This window comes from Physeter macrocephalus, chromosome 8 (assembly GCF_002837175.3).
Source record: "Physeter macrocephalus isolate SW-GA chromosome 8, ASM283717v5, whole genome shotgun sequence".
Taxonomy (NCBI): Eukaryota; Metazoa; Chordata; class Mammalia; order Artiodactyla; family Physeteridae; genus Physeter; species Physeter macrocephalus.
The window spans coordinates 99,491,151-99,507,533 of NC_041221.1; positions in this window are offsets into that span (position 1 = coordinate 99,491,151).

Genomic DNA, 16,383 nt, shown 5'->3' on the forward strand with positions numbered 1-16,383 from the left:
ACACCAGAAGAATTCCAGAGTTTGGCATTGTACTGGAGTTCATGATTGAAGCAATATTTCAATTGAAATAAATAAGAATTAAAACTTTTTTAAAATGAGGCAAATTTTCATTATTTCCAGGAATATAACTAAATTGGAAAAATAAAATTACACTAAGAAAAAAATACTATTAGATATTCTAGGAGAGCTTAGTAACTAGTGGCAGGCCCAATATCAATATACTGAAATTAATGTCTTTTTCATAAACTATCAATAAATTGTTTTGAAAATAAGAAAATAATTGAAATCCACAATAGCAGCAAAAACTATAAAAGACATCGGAATAAACCAAACAAGAAATGTGTAAGATCTCTGAAAATAACTGTAAATCTTTTGTTACAAATATAAAAGTTAAGGGAAATACATACTGTACTTTTAGATGAGAAGATTCCATATCATAAAAATATAAAATGACTCAGAGTAAATGCCAAACTCAATCAAATTCTCAGAGGGTTTTTATGGAGTTAGGGGGAAAAAAACAAATTTATTCAACAGCTTATCTGGATGAGCAAATGCTCAAGAATAGCCAGGAAATTTTTGAAACGGAAGAAAATAAAAATAAATGTGATATTATGCAATAATGGACAAACGGATGAAAAAAGTAACTGAGGAGTTAAGAAAAGGACACATAGATATATGGGGAATTAGTATGTGGAAAAGAGAAAATTTCACTTCAACAGGGAATAAATAATATGAGGATGATTCCAGCCTCATATCATAATGAAAAATAAACTATAAATGATTTAACAAATAAGAATTTTATGTAAAATATAGTATTAGAAAAATATTTTTGAATATTCCTGAGATAAAAGACTTTTCTAACCAAGATATGAATAAGATGTCATAATAGAAATGTGATAGATAGAACATTAAAATTTTAAAGTTCTATATATTACCAGAGCTTAAAAACAAAGTTAAAAGAAGTGATATAAGAAGAAAAATATTTTCAACATATATAACATTAAAGAGTTAATATCCATGATATATTAAGAGGTCCTACAAGTCACAGTGAAACAGATTCTTCTAGAAATCTAGAACCAATTCTCACATGAAGTGCAAAGACGAAAGCACAAGAATATTACCATATTGTTTCTAATGACAAAATATTAAGAACAACCCAAACATATGTCAGAGCATTTTGTATATTTCATAGTGAGAATGTCTCATAGAGTAAGCAATGTGAAAGATCCAGGTTTTTTTTTTATATTCTTCCCAATACTTTGTAATGTCAGTCTCTAAGTTTAGCCATTTTGGTGGCTGTGTAGGGTTATCCAATTACTGTTTTAACTTACATATCTTTTATGGCTATTGGATTGAGCTCCCTTTCATACATTTATTGCATATTCTCTTTTGTGAAGAGCTTGTTCAAGTTTTTTGCTCATTTTTCCAGTTTGATTGTCTTTTCCTTATAGATCTATAGGAGCTCTCTCTATATATTTAGATATGAGTTCCTTGATGAAAATATGTATTGAAATATCTCCTCTCAGAGTGCCTTTTCACTCTCTCAGTGGTGTCTTTTCATAATAGAAGTTCTTAGATTTAATGAACAGCAACATCAACAGAACATCAACATCACCAGAAACGAGTGTATATCCACAGAATGACATGTACAAAAATGGTCACATTAGCTTTATTCATAATAGTCAAATTTAGAAACCAAATGCCCATCAATGAGAGAATGGGTTAAATAAGTTGTAGTATATTCATACAATGAAAGGCTACATTTATAAAAAAAAAAAATCAGCCAAACACAACAATAGAGATCAATCTCGGAACTATGGTTAAAACATCCACTCTAACAGCACAAATAGATCTACACTCAAGGACGGTGATGGGCTGATTAGATAAGATAGACTAAAATGCATACCATCTAATTCCAATCATGTGAAATTTAGCAACAGGCAAAATTATTCTATGGTGAGAGAAGCCAAAATAGTGTTTACCAGTGGTTCTCAACTGGGGGTGATTTTGTCCCCCATGGGACATCTGACAATCTCCAAAGACATTATTGTCAATACAGAGGGAGGGGTTGGTATTGCCATCTAGGATTAAAGGGCAGAGATACTGCCTATTATATATTGTCTTTTATTTTCTTTTTTCTGCATTACATTGGACAGATATATAAGAAGCAATGGTGAATAATTAATTTAATTAAATCTATTAGTGTCTACAAAGCAAACATCAAAATTGGAAATAGAAAGAAGGAAGGAAGCGAGGGAAGGAGAGAGGGAGGGAGGGAGGGAGGGAGGGAGGAAGGCAATTTCTAAATAAGGTAGAACTAAAACTGATTCATTATAACTTTCCAGAGGAATACAGGCAGTGATGGGAAAGAGAGAATGAGGCAAGAGTTCTTTTTTTAATACTTAGTAATTCTGCTTGATTCTTCTTTATAATTTCTTGTTCCTCCTTCATGCTACCAACATTCTCTGTTTTCTGAGGATATTTATTTTATTTTAAATTATTGAACTAGCTTCCCTATTAATTCTGGTTTGTCTAGGTCATAGTGTGTTATCTTTCTTTTATAGCTGTGTTCTTCAATTTCTGGTTGTTTTTTGTTTCTTCCAGTAAATTCTGGGAGGTGGAGAAAAATCTAGGGATGCATTACCTTTGGCCATTCCAGATGGTTTGAAGGATGCAGAATGCCCAAGGCAGAGGGTACCTGTGATATCTCAGCATTTAAGCACCCTCAAAAGGTGGCATTAACATTTAGGAAATACCTTTATAGCTCTCGCAGGGCACTACTCTTACAAGAGCTTACTCCAAAATGTAGTGGTTCTCAAATCTGACTGCACATTATAATAACCTGGGGTGCTTTACAAATTATGCCTGAGTCCCAAACCCCAGAGAATCTCACTTACTTGGTTTTAGTTGTGGCCCTGGCATGAGAATTTCTTAAAGTTCCCCAGTTCTAATGTGTAGCCAAGACTGAAACTAGTTTTACAATTGGAAGATTCAACTTACAGAAAACAACCAATTGTTAATCTGTTTTAATCTTTTCCTAGGAGCAATACCCTACTGTAGCAGTTCTTAAAACACAGTGTGCTTCCAGATCACATAGTGGGCTTGGAAAATCTCAGATTCCTGGGTCCAGCCCAAAGTTTCTGACTCAATAGCTTGGACTGGTACCTGAGAATTTTCACTTCTAAGACATCCCCAGGTGATGCTTATGTCATGGGCCTCATTCTCTAAGAGAATGACTGCTCTACTGTTGATATTTATACACATGCCTAATTTATAAAATGTACATTAATATGTTTCTGGTAACTGTTTTATCACTTTCTAAATAAAGTTATTTAAGCAGTAAGAACAGCATGAACAATTCAGTAAAAATAATTTTAATTTAATTTAAATGAATTAAAATTGATTTTTTAAAAGAAAACTGCCTGAAACTTTGGGGCACTCCAATTAAGTAGAAAAATCCTAGAATGCTGAAAAACTCAGATTGGAAGTTACTGTTCTGACCTGAAAACTTGGAAATTATAAATAAAATTAGTAACCTCTGTAGTGATCTTAAAGTTTTTCTATAAATATTCTTAATTTTCTTAGCACTTGAAAAATAAAACCCTGAACACATCATTTCTTAACAGGTCCCAGTGAAAGATAACGTTAAACATGTTGTAATAATCAAAGGAGAGTCTGAGCTATTATCTTTTGATTTGTCTGCATTACATAAACCCAATAAAAATAATTGCTTTGGAGAATTTTTTATGAGTATTACTCCTGGAACAACTTATACTGAGAGTTTATTAAACCACCTTGGAGATATAGGATAATAGTTTTTTGTTCTATTAGATCACATAATTCTAATAATGCTAAGCCATAAATTGATTTATGTAATTGATAGTTTCAGATCATATGATATAGATTTGTGCATTGTACTTTAACATTGCATATTATAGTTTATAGCTAAAAGTTTTAAAAATGCTAATAATAATTAAATATTTTAGATGTGACTAATTCCCCATTGCCTAATGATGTACTTTTTATGTTTCTAAGCTATGTGAGGCAGAAGCTTCAAAGCTACAGTCTATACAACTTCCATTTTTCAAAAAGGAATTCTGCACGTAAGTCATTCTTACATGGAAGCCTAACATGTAGGTATGTAGCATTACACTGCTGAGAATCCTGCTTTCATAGAAGGCAGTCCAAAAATGATAATGAAAACTCTCCAGTTAGAGCAAACCATTTTACTGAATTTAAACTTAGTGGATTAGAAACTTGAAATGGTTTTATTTTTTTTTCTGCTCCTTGCCTTCAACTATCCTCTTTTTCTACCTTTCTCCTTAAGGACATCTTTGAGTCCACAGTAGGACAGGAGTGACAGTGTCCTCTAAATGAACCCAAAGAAGTGTCTAGTCTTCATTTGTCTTCAGCTCTCCCTAGAATACAGAGTATTTAAGCCTCCCTGTCCTCAGTTCTGGTTCCTAGTTACCAATTCCCAGTTACAGGTAAGACCTATTCACCACCCTGTAATATTGGTTTTCAAAAGCAATAATATTAACCTCATACATGAAATTCTTAATGCAATTAATTATTGTTTTTTAACTGAAAATCTGTCCTTTAGATCTAATTATTTTTCTGAAATACATCTGTTTAAAGTTCAAAGAAAGTTGCTCTTAAATATATGAATTGATGTTTTTGCACAGTTTAAAATTATTTAGAAATATATTAGATTGGATGTGTTACAGAACTATCTAATTTGAGGGTTTGAGTTGTAGTATGTATTGACAACTCAGAGTTTTAGATCATTTTACACAAAAATATTGCCCTCACAAAATACATTTAACAAAACGGGACAGTATTGTACGAGCGAGATTTCTGTGTTTCTAAAATTCTCTGCTCTTAAGAGTTTTACATTGACAGATAAATTGTTTAAATGAGATGCATACAAGAATGCCTGTGAAAGTAAATGCAGCTTCAAGTTAAGCTAAGGTTTCAAAATAAAAACAACAAAACAACAAAATGAACAAAAGCAAACAAACCTACAAAAGCAAACAAACTTACAGTCACTATCCACTCCTCATCTTGTTTGTTTCTATCATGTCACTTTTTTTTTCAATATTCATATCAGCTTTGGCTACACCCTAGCTCACATAGCAGAAAGGCTGGCTGAGATTTTGCATTTTAACCATTCAATAAACATTCCCAGGTATGAGACCAATCTTAGTGCCAGTTCCAAATTCATTGTAATGAATTCTGAATGGCCTACCTTGGGTCAGGTGCCCACCTAGAACTTGCCAGATGTGGATCAAAAGTGGGGTCAGACTGCCCAATGACCATGGGAGTGTGAATGTGAAGCATCTTCCAAAGAGGAGGTACTGAAGATGTTCACGCAGTGCTCATACAGGTTTGATAAATTCAAAGGATGAATGAATGAATGAATCACACTAAAGCATAAAATCTATTTTAAAAGTTCTCATCAATAAGGTCTGATTGATATATCCAGGAATGGAAAGTATTTTTTGGTGATAAGCAAGATAATAATTAAAGCATCATCAGAGACTGACATCATTCTTGGATACTTGTTTTCCTTCCTTTTCCCTCTGCTGTATTTGTCTTGACTTTAAACTACAGAATTGGCTTTTCATCATTGTTTCTTCTGTTGTGAGAGAATATGTAGTTTTCACGTGACAGGATGTTCAGTGTATGTTTTTAGAACTGCTATATTTATTAGTATCCTCCAGTGATGCACACCGAACAGAGTTGTTTGTTTAAAAAACATAGGAACAGTGCAGATATTAAATAATGCAATTCCTAGTTTCTACTTCCCTTAACTGCCTTTACCTAATTTAGTGATGTTTTCTCACACAGACCCAATAAGATACATGAAAATTTTAATTAATAGTTCTATACATATTCTGTATCAGAGGTTTTTCTTGAAGCTGCAGTGCACTAAGCCAGGATGCAGGCCAAGTGTAGGGTAAATGTCTTCAAAAGAAACATAAGTAAAACCAAACCAAGAAGCATGCCAAGAAGTAAATGAATAAGTAGAGTGCATAAGCAGGAGAGTGATGCTGGATAAATATCTGAACTACATCATGAGCTTGTGGCTTGTGATCATTTATTTGATATGCCAAGGTGGGTAGATGTATCACCTGGTTCCATTTAGAAGTTTTAGGCACAGGCTAATCTCCTCCTCCCCCACCTTTAGGACACACTCAGCAGATTTATACACACTCTGGGGCATTCCTGAAGTTACAGGTAGGTTGCGATCATAGTTTTATTTTACTGTACCCTTCCTACAAAATCAAAATTGGAAATTGCAATAGCGTTCATGGGAAGGAAATACTTCTTTGACTATCTCCCATATTCCCCTTCTTAGTATGCCTGTGCTGATTGCTGGTAGTGATCATGAGCATGGAAGCCTGATTAGCATATCCTTACTAGGGTATCTAATTATAAGATTAATAAATAATTAATTAATTACTCGGGTATCTTTATTAACATAATAAGGAATCCTTGTTAGGACTGCAACAAAATATTTATATAGCAAATATATTTGATGATGATTTTTAAAGGAAAATTCCTGATTTTTTTAAGCTGCAAATTTACATATTTGCTCAATGATTCTTGTCATCCTTTGAGATGAGCATTATGGATATGATACATCATTTTCAACTTTAAATTAGATGGGTTTACTTGATATAACAGGAAGAATCATTCACTGCTGTGAATGATTAACCATGGCAAAAGTAGTTTTCAGACCAGTTACAAATTTCATTATGGCTTAAATAATTTTTAATGGTATCGTACTCATAAAATCGAACTTTGCTGCATAAATCTGGTAGTTATATTAACTCCATTTAGAATAAGAAAAAACAGTTACTTTTAATTTTAAACTTTTTTCCTTACTAACAGAAGGTTCAATTTTTAAAAATCTAAACCCCTTATAGGTGTAGGAAGTAAGTCCTTTTATTATCCAACTGTTTGCTGAGGTATAGCACTAGTGACAAAGTAGAAAACATTGTGTGGTAGAAAAGGGCCCAATTTTAAAAATCAGGAGGTTTGAGCTTAGTCCTGCCTTCAGTATTTTTGTCCACTAAAAAATTTATAGAACTTCTCTAGACATTCCTCTTCTCTTCAACAAAATTTAGGGGATTACATTTACTTCTATATAGTATGTAAGAATTCTAAGACTCTACAGATATATGAAAATCTATTTACTGTTAATTTTTTTCCTTCAAGTAATGGAATTTGATTAACCTGAAGAATTTGCACTATATCTTTCTATCTAGAGACCTGTGGTATATGAATAAAAGAAACATTATTACTACTATTCAAAATTAGAAATCTTACTTTTTTATTCATTCTGTATATGAATCTATATTTAGTGAACACCAACCACATGCAGGCATACTTGTTAACTACAAAGGCAGTGACAAATTCCTGTCCTTGAAGAGTTTACACAAAAGTTTCATACTGCCGACCAATGAGTTCTACAGCTTACAGATATATTTGATTTGGTGTGCAGTGTTGACTGCAGTGTTTTTTTGATATTTTTATTTATTTTACTTGCTAATTAAAAAGTGATGTCACATAAATATATGAATTTATGGTTTATTTTGAGAAAAAAATCAACTTATGCTTTCTTGTCTTCTATGATGAAAACTGACTAAAAGTAAATGATATCTACTTTTAGATGGGACCTTCATTCCCTAGTTGATTATATATGCATTTACCTACCCACCCCCAGCCTCATTTAGTTTTAACTGCTGATCTACAAACATAAAATCAATTGGGAAAATATCTCACTGAGAGAAGCCATACTGAGCTAGCTAAGTATGCTGTAAGAGTTTCATGTTAATGCTAAGATAGCCAATATATATACCTAAGAAATGATTTTGTCAAGAGATAGGCATAAAGGATGGGATAAAGAGAAAGACATAATACAGTTAATAAACTTGTGAGAATCAAGGATATAAGACAATTTGATCATTTAGTTTATAAGACATTTCACAGCATATGAATTAATTTTTGTGTTAGGCTATTTATCTATGAATTCAGCCCAGGGAAATTCTATGCAGGCACATTTCAAATATTAACAATACTGGCCATTTCCTCATCTTTGAATTCTACCAAAGTGTTTAAATATAAATAAGCCTTTAGGACAAACTTAAAGAACAGATAGGAAAGAAGGAAGAACTGTAAAGAGAATAATAATATTTACCTGAATCAAAGGAGGAGGAGGCAAAGAGAAGGGGATGGTGTATGTAGAAAGAAAAAGAAAATAAAAATCATGACAGAGAAACAAAAAGTGCTATTTCACATGCCCCACTAGCACTTGGTGACTATTTGGTTTACTACCAGCTAAAAAGTGCAGGAAAATAAAGTAAAATAATTTTAGTTTACAAGGTAGTACCATTCTAAATTAGTATGTAAATACTTATTATGTTTGGCTGCATCTTTTTGTTTAGCTTACAGTTTTTAAACTCCTTACTATTAAAAAAAATCAAAAAGTTTGGAAACAACCTAACTGTTCATCAACGAGGACTTGATTAAAATAATGTCCTTATTATGGAAAACTTTGTAATAATAAAACCAGAGCTGATTTATCTTTCAATTAGTCACCATAGACATAGTGCTTAAGGCTCACCAGTACTTTTAGGGACCCATGAAAATGTGCTAATTTAAATTTCTTTTAAAATCAGAAAAAATAAATATAATAATAATAAATAATAATGAATCCAACCTTGATTATATTCATCTTTATACCAACACAGTCATAAAATAGAACTTTATTATTATTATTACTATTACCGTTACTGTTATTATTACTATTATTTATGGAGAAAGGGATCAAAGAAGGCAAAAGAACCTAGGGCTTACAAAAATCACAACTCAGCCCTGAATAAAACAGTATGACAAATCTCATGATGTACTGATATGGAATGATCTCCAAGGTATTTTAAAAAATAACACCAACGGAAAAGCAAAGTACCAAACTGTATGTAAAGAATACTACCATTTCATTTGTGTTAAAAAGGACACTTTTATATAACTTGTATACATATGTTTATCTCTGGAAGATGCATGAGAAACTGAAAATATTTAGACTCTAAGAGAGGAACTGTTTATCTGGTAAATAGGGATGGAAGACAGTTTTTCAGTAAATATCCTTTTGTACATTTTGAATTTTGAACCATATAAATTTAATATCTGTTCAAATAAAAATATTTTAAAATTTTAAAATATTTCTTAAAAATTTAAAAATATTTTTAAAGTATTTAAATAAAAATATTTAAAAACTAGTCGGTTTTCATCATATGGAAGCAACTGATCATTAGGAAGCACTTTTCTCTCTTATATGTCATCAAGTATATCCTTCCAAATTAATGAGCCATTTTAAAATATAATGCTTACTATCCCAATATCATATGCTCTTTCTGGAATTAAAAACACAAGTATATTGTCTCCAACAAATTCTAAATCTAGCTTCAGCTCTATCAAAGAATGGCAAGATCTGTTCACAAAGGCTTGCATATTTAATTGCCTTGGTGAATTTGGTTATTTTCTGAGGTGCCTGCCCTATTTCTCAGCTTAAAGACATAAACTGCACCTCCTCCCCTGCCCTACTAATATCAACCACCACCCTATATTGCACTGAAGAGGCCCTGGAGAAGACAGCTGCAGACATATCTGTTACAGATTATAAACTTCATGACCCTTTGATCCCAATGACTCTTCATACCTCAGTAAATTCCCACTGCCGCATAAATGCAGTTTTTTACCCACTTGGTGACACTCATGCTAAGGAAGATTATACTGTGCACATATAAAGCCAGTCATAACTGTCTTGTCTCACAAAATAATCTCTTTCTGTTTTCCCCTCAAACCTGACACTGACTTCTCCTTTTAGGTTCATTGCCAATAGACTATCCCTCACCTTAGGAACACTAAATTGCTGCATAGGCTGAAATGTTAATTAATATAACCCTCCTTACCTTCTCCCAAGTGATGATGGCAATGAATGGGAGGCAAAGGTGTTATCACCCTACTCCATACTGGCTCCACTCTCAGACATCACCCTCCTGTATTCTTGCCTGTACTTAGACCACAGTCTTGGGTTTACTTCCCACAGTTATTATTCACTGGATTGGGTGCTCAGTTACAGCCTATGAGACCATTCACCATTTAGTATTGCCTCAGCTCTATCCACTTCTGCTTTTCAAACAACTGACACAACAAATTTCTTTTTTAAATCTTTAAGACAGAGAGACTCTGTCTACCTAAAACCCTAAAATGAGGTCACTGGCATATATTCCCTTAAGAAATAATTCACTGGCAGAGATGCAGAAAATATTTAAATAAAATAATACTTTAGTGATATTTTTCATAACAGTGCTCCAGCTAAAGGGAAACTGTCCAACATAGTGATTACATATAATAAATCATTAAAATTCATGTTTACAGGGGCTTCCCTGGTGGCGCAGTGGTTGCGCGTCCGCCTGCCGACGCAGGGGAACCGGGTTCGCGCCCCGGTCTGGGAGGGTCCCACATGCCGCGGAGCGGCTGGGCCCGTGGGCCATGGCCGCTGGGCCTGCGCGTCCGGAGCCTGTGCTCCGCAGCGGGAGGGGCCACAACAGGGGAAGGCCCGCATACTACAAAAAAAAAAAAAAAAAAAAAATTCATGTTTACAAAGATATCTAAGACAAAATATTATTTATGATATGAATATAAATTATATATACTCTATTGTTTTAAATATACAAGCAAAAGATTATATATGTATATATACATATACATACACACAGGCACATATATAATATTGGAATAAAGGAAATTCTCAGGGTGGTAGAATTATTGCTTCTTTAAACTGTAAGTTTCTAAACTTCAATAGTATCAATGTATCACTTTTATTATTAGAAAAATGCCATCTTCATGATCCACTGTAAGAAATACTTGACAAAGATATATTTTCATTTGTAGCTATATATTTATATTATCTTTCCATAGATATAACTCTATTCATTATTTTTGGCTGTTTGCTGTAAGTCTAACGATATTTCTCCTTATTATTATTTTAACAATGCCTATTTAGCATCAATATTGTGTCACTTCAATTTTCACTCCTAATCGTAGGAGCTCCCTACTTCATAAACCCCACTTCACACCTGACATTTCCCACCTCATACTTCACAAATGTTATAGCCTTACAACAGCATGATCTACTTATAAACATTCCACTTCTAACCTTAGGAGTTTCCCACTTCATAAATCCCACTTCACATCTGACATTTCAAACTTCACATGTCACATGTCATACTTCACAAATGGGAAAGTATATTTCCATTTAGTTCACCTCCCTTATCCTTTACCTTTATGCTCTATTGCCATGTTTTTACATGTACACACATAATAAACGTGGCCTTATGCAAAGCATTAAATTCTTTTTAAGAAAATTAAAAAAGAATTTAAAAATTGGTCTTTGTATTTACACAGTGATTGTCCATTTCCGCTTGCCATTCTCTCCTTCCTGTAAATCGAAATTTCCATCTTGTATCACTTCCATTCAGCCTGAAAAACATCCTGTAGTGCCGTCTGTTTGAAATGAGTTTCCTCAGCTTTGACTTGCCTGAAAATATCTTTATTTTGCCATATTTTTTGGAAGATAATTTTACTGGATATATAATTCAAGATTGATAACTTTTTAATTTCTTTTTAGCACCTTAAAGATGCTACTGCTCCTGGTCTTCATTGTTTCCGATGAGAATTCTGCCTTCATATATATTATTGTTCTTCTGTAATGAATGCATCTTTTTTCTATGGCTCCTTTCAAGACGTTCTAATTTGGACTCTGATATCCGTGACTCTCTGTGACTCTGATATGCCTATATGCGGTTTTCTTGGTATTTATCTTGCTAACTGCTCTCTGACCTTCTTGGAACTGTAAGTGAAAGTTTTTCAATCATTTTTCAAAAATATTTATTGCCTCATTATAATGATTCTTCTTTTGGAGCTCCAATGCATATATATTAAACTGTATAATATTGGTCCATAAGTTCAAGGGGTTTTGTTCATTTTTTCTTGAATCTTTTTAGATCTCTGTTCTTGAGACTGTATAATTTCTGTTTATCTGTTTTCCAAGTCCCTGTAAATTGGTGATATCCAATCTCAAAACTCTGTCTCCTCTAAGAATCTCATTAGGGTTTGGTTTTAAGCTTTGTTAAAGTGGGTATAAAGAGGGCCTTTCTCTGGGTGTGGCTTTTATCATAAAGCAGTGATTCAGCTTGACTCCCACTTTGTTAGGAGGTGTTTAAGGGTCTATTCAGGAAGTCTGGGCCCTAAGTTCAAAGTCCCCAGAACTGCTTAATGTCTAATCTCTCTGTTCTGCTCTTACCTCTGTAACAGCCAGTCTCTTATTAACTTTGTATGGCTGTGTTTGGTGGTACTGCCCAGCTCTCAGTCAAGGGTGTGTGGGATACCGCCACATGAACTTCATGACCTCCACAGACTCCTTCTCTTGATGCCCTGGCCCACAGATCCCAACCACTTCAAAAACCCAGAACTCTGATCTCTGCCTCTTCAGATAAGAGAGACTTGCACATTCTGATTGAACTCCAGGTTGATGCACTATAGCTGGGAAATTTTCCCCAGGCAGAGATCCAGGGAAACTGTGGGGCTCACCTTGTTTCTTTCCTCTCAGGAACCACAGCCCATTTACATGGTCATTTTCTTTTAGATATTTAACCCTAATATTTATTCATATTCCTACTTGGTTATGTGGTACCTACCCCAACAACACTGTTCCTTCTTATTCTTGAACTGTTGCTCTTTAGTTGTCCTCTGACATTCCAATTCCTCCTTCACGTTTGAGCTCTTTAGTACATCCTCTTGACTTCCTGGTTTTGTGATCAGTTCGTATTCTCTTTTCCTATTGAACTCTTTTTCTTTTTGGACTTCAGGGTATAGACCGTCCCACCTGATATGGCAATATCCTGCCACTTAAAGTATAAGAGACTCAGTCTATCAGGTGTCGCTATGAATGACCATTCCAGTTGAGCCAACCTCCTACCTTCCCTCTTCCTTAATGGGAGTGGAAGAGGGAAGGTAAGGAATTTTGACACCAGAGAACACTCATTTGAGCCTAGTTCTCTATTAGACAGAACTGAAAATGAAATGCCTATCAATATAAATTGTCTTCTTTTTTCTTGCTAACATAAACAAATTTTGTCAGGGACTAGAATATGCCCATTTTAACATTAAAATTCCCAGATTCCCAGAAGCTAAAAGTGGCCATGTGACTTACCTCTCTCCAGTGAGATGTGTGTCAAGGGCATCAGGTGGGACTTTGGGTAACCAGTTGTTTTCACTGTTTAAAAAAAAAAAAAGACATACATGGCTCCTCATTTCTCCTTATGCCCATTCCCCATCCCCTTTCCACTTACAAGGTCAACTTAAATTAGTCAATCCCACCATTACCAAAAACACAAGAGAAAAAATAAATGTTTATTTGCTGTATGCCACTGATATCTTTTTAGTTACTGGCTATGAAGCATTCATCTAGCAATAGCTGATTGAGACAATAAGCTAGACTCAAATCATGGAAACCTACAATTAGAAGAAGATAAAATGTAGCAGGCAATAGCCCACCTCTGCTGCTAGACTGCCTGGGTTCAATGCCCAGCTCTACTGTTTTTACTCATGTTGATTTTTACCAGTTTGATTATCCTTGATCTCAGTTTCCTTAATTGTAAAATAGGACTAATAATGGTTTAGTTTTAGTTTGTTTGTTTTTTCTGGTAAGGACTAAACAAAGATAATCACTTAGCATTTGATAACATGATATCTGGTACACAATAGATGCTTAATTAATATTCAAAATTATTATTCAATACTAGACCAGGGAGGGAGGGTTAGATTTTACTTATCAGGCCAGTGGTATTTTACAGATTTCCACGGAATACTGTTGTTCTGTCAGCTGGAGTGTTCCCTGATCAATTACAATAATGGTGGTCTTTTCCTAGTATGCAGATTAATTTAAGTAAATTGATATAAATTACTTGTTCTAATAATTTTTCTCCCCTATATGTTTTTAAATCTCTAGTGATTGGCACAACCTGTTTGCGAGACAAATGAAAACATGTAAATGAACAAATATCATTATTATTAATAGAAAAAAATTCAGAAACACCAATTATACTTAGTTTGACAACCTGTCTTTTAAATAGACATGTGTGCCCCCAAACTGTCATTTTATATTATAAAAGCAAAACACAATATTTTCTCCCAGGAAACTTGCTCCTAGTTCCTGTGATTGAATTGAAAATATTGTTTCATGACACTTTACAAATAATATGGTATTATGCAAAAAACACAGTAATCTGCAGGTTTACGATCTCTAGCAATATAAAAATAATCCCTTGCCAGAGGCAGGGAACAGAAAAGAGTTGATTAGTGACAGAGACATTAGGAAAATGGAGAAAATTTGACAACATTTGGACATAGGTGGTGAGAGAGAAGAGATTCTTAAACTTTAGTGCAAATAAAAATTACCCTGAGAGCTTAATAAAAATGCATACAGAGTCCATGTCCCCAGTCCCAAAAATTCTGGCTCAGAATTTCTGGAATAGTGACTTAGAACTTGCATTTTTAACAAATCCCATTTCTGATTCTGATTCAGGTAGCTAAGAATCACATTTGGAGAAACACTAGAACATGATATGCTCAAATTATTTGGAATCATTAGTTTAACTCTGCTATTTCAGAATTATTTAGCACTTTGCAGTTACTGGTAAGCATTGATGCCAGTGGAAAGCCAAGGGTAAAGCATAACTCCAAAATTTTATGCCTGAACACCTGAGTGAAGAATAATGCCATTAATCAAGACGAGGAACACAGTGGTAAAAATGAGATACTGTAAAGAAAGAAAGATGATGATGAACTTTTTTTGTTTTTTGATTGTTGAATATTGGACTTTTTTGAGGAGTGGAAGCGAGTGGCATTACATACTAACTCTCTTCCACGTATGATTCTGAATAAGGTTGTGAATAAGGGAGAGAAGAAACCCAAGGAGCCACTTCATTACTGATAAATGCCCAGGTTGGAAGCTAAAATTAGGGTGTGTCACCAATGGTCTTCCTCACACTGGAACTTAGCATTAAGAGGCCTAGTCCCTGCAATTCTACGTGGCAGGAGCAACTGCATTGCTCTGTTACCCCCAAGCAGCTAGAAGACACTATCCTCTCCACCTTACATATAATAGTCCTTTACACAATTTTTACTGTGGACTCTGTACTTGTCATTTATAACACACACTTCAGAATCAGAATGAATGCAAGTGTTTATTCTGTTATTTCCATTTGAACCTAAGTGCTATGAGAGCAAGGATCATATCTTACTTGCCTACTATTCAATACTCAGACCCAGTGCTAAGAAAGGGGTAGAAAGTCTAAACAATTTGTTGAATGAATAAGTTTTTAAAAGAACAAATACTAACTTTGACTTCTGGTCTGGTGTTTGTTTGTATCTGCTCAAACCAAAGTTCCATGTTACTGATGTCAAAGTTAAACAAGCAAAGAAGACTTATCCAAGATTATTGCAATAGAGAAGAGGGGCCAGGACTCTGTCTGAGCTCAACTCACCAGAAAGTAACAAAAAGCTTATGAGATTTTAAGAGTAGGGAGGCTCTTAGGCCAATTCTGTTTACTAATTAGCCTTACCCAAAGAAAAAGTAAAATTTTCTCTTAGCTTCGTGGCAGGAGGTAGTTTTACAAATTGAAACAAGATGCCTGCCTAAGTTAGGCTCCTACCCTTCCAAACAGACTGGGGAATAGGGATAATATCTTCTTTGTTGACGACATTTCAAAAGGATGGCTCCTTGTTCCTTAAGAAAGACAGCCCTGGGTTGTATCACCGGCAAGAACTTTTAAAAAGATTTATATTTCAAAAATGCAGAGAATCAATGTACAGTTACAAGTTTTCTAACGTAAATGCCCTAAGGAAAGAGAGGTCAAGGACCTAGAGGCAGGAAGAAACCTGTCTAAAATTTGTACCTGAGCTGAGGGAAACGTCAAGTCGATCTTAATAAATGATTAGCTGTGTTTCTGCAGTTCTGCACCAACGAACTCAAATTATGAGCTTCCAATCTCTCATGGTTTATTCACGCAAAGAGCTGCTGCACACTTTACACACCTTTTTTTTGTTTACTTTCTTACTTGTGAGCCAACCACGGAGCTCTTCCCCGAGCCTTCTGGCAGGGCGCGTGCGCAGATGGCCTTGAGCGCCTGACGTCACGGAACGCGCCAGCCCCGGCATGTTAGCAACTGAAAGCGTCCCTGGTAGCAGTGGCTGCTGAGATGTACGCACTTCCGGTTCTCCCGGCAGCTGCAGCCGCTGACGCTTCTG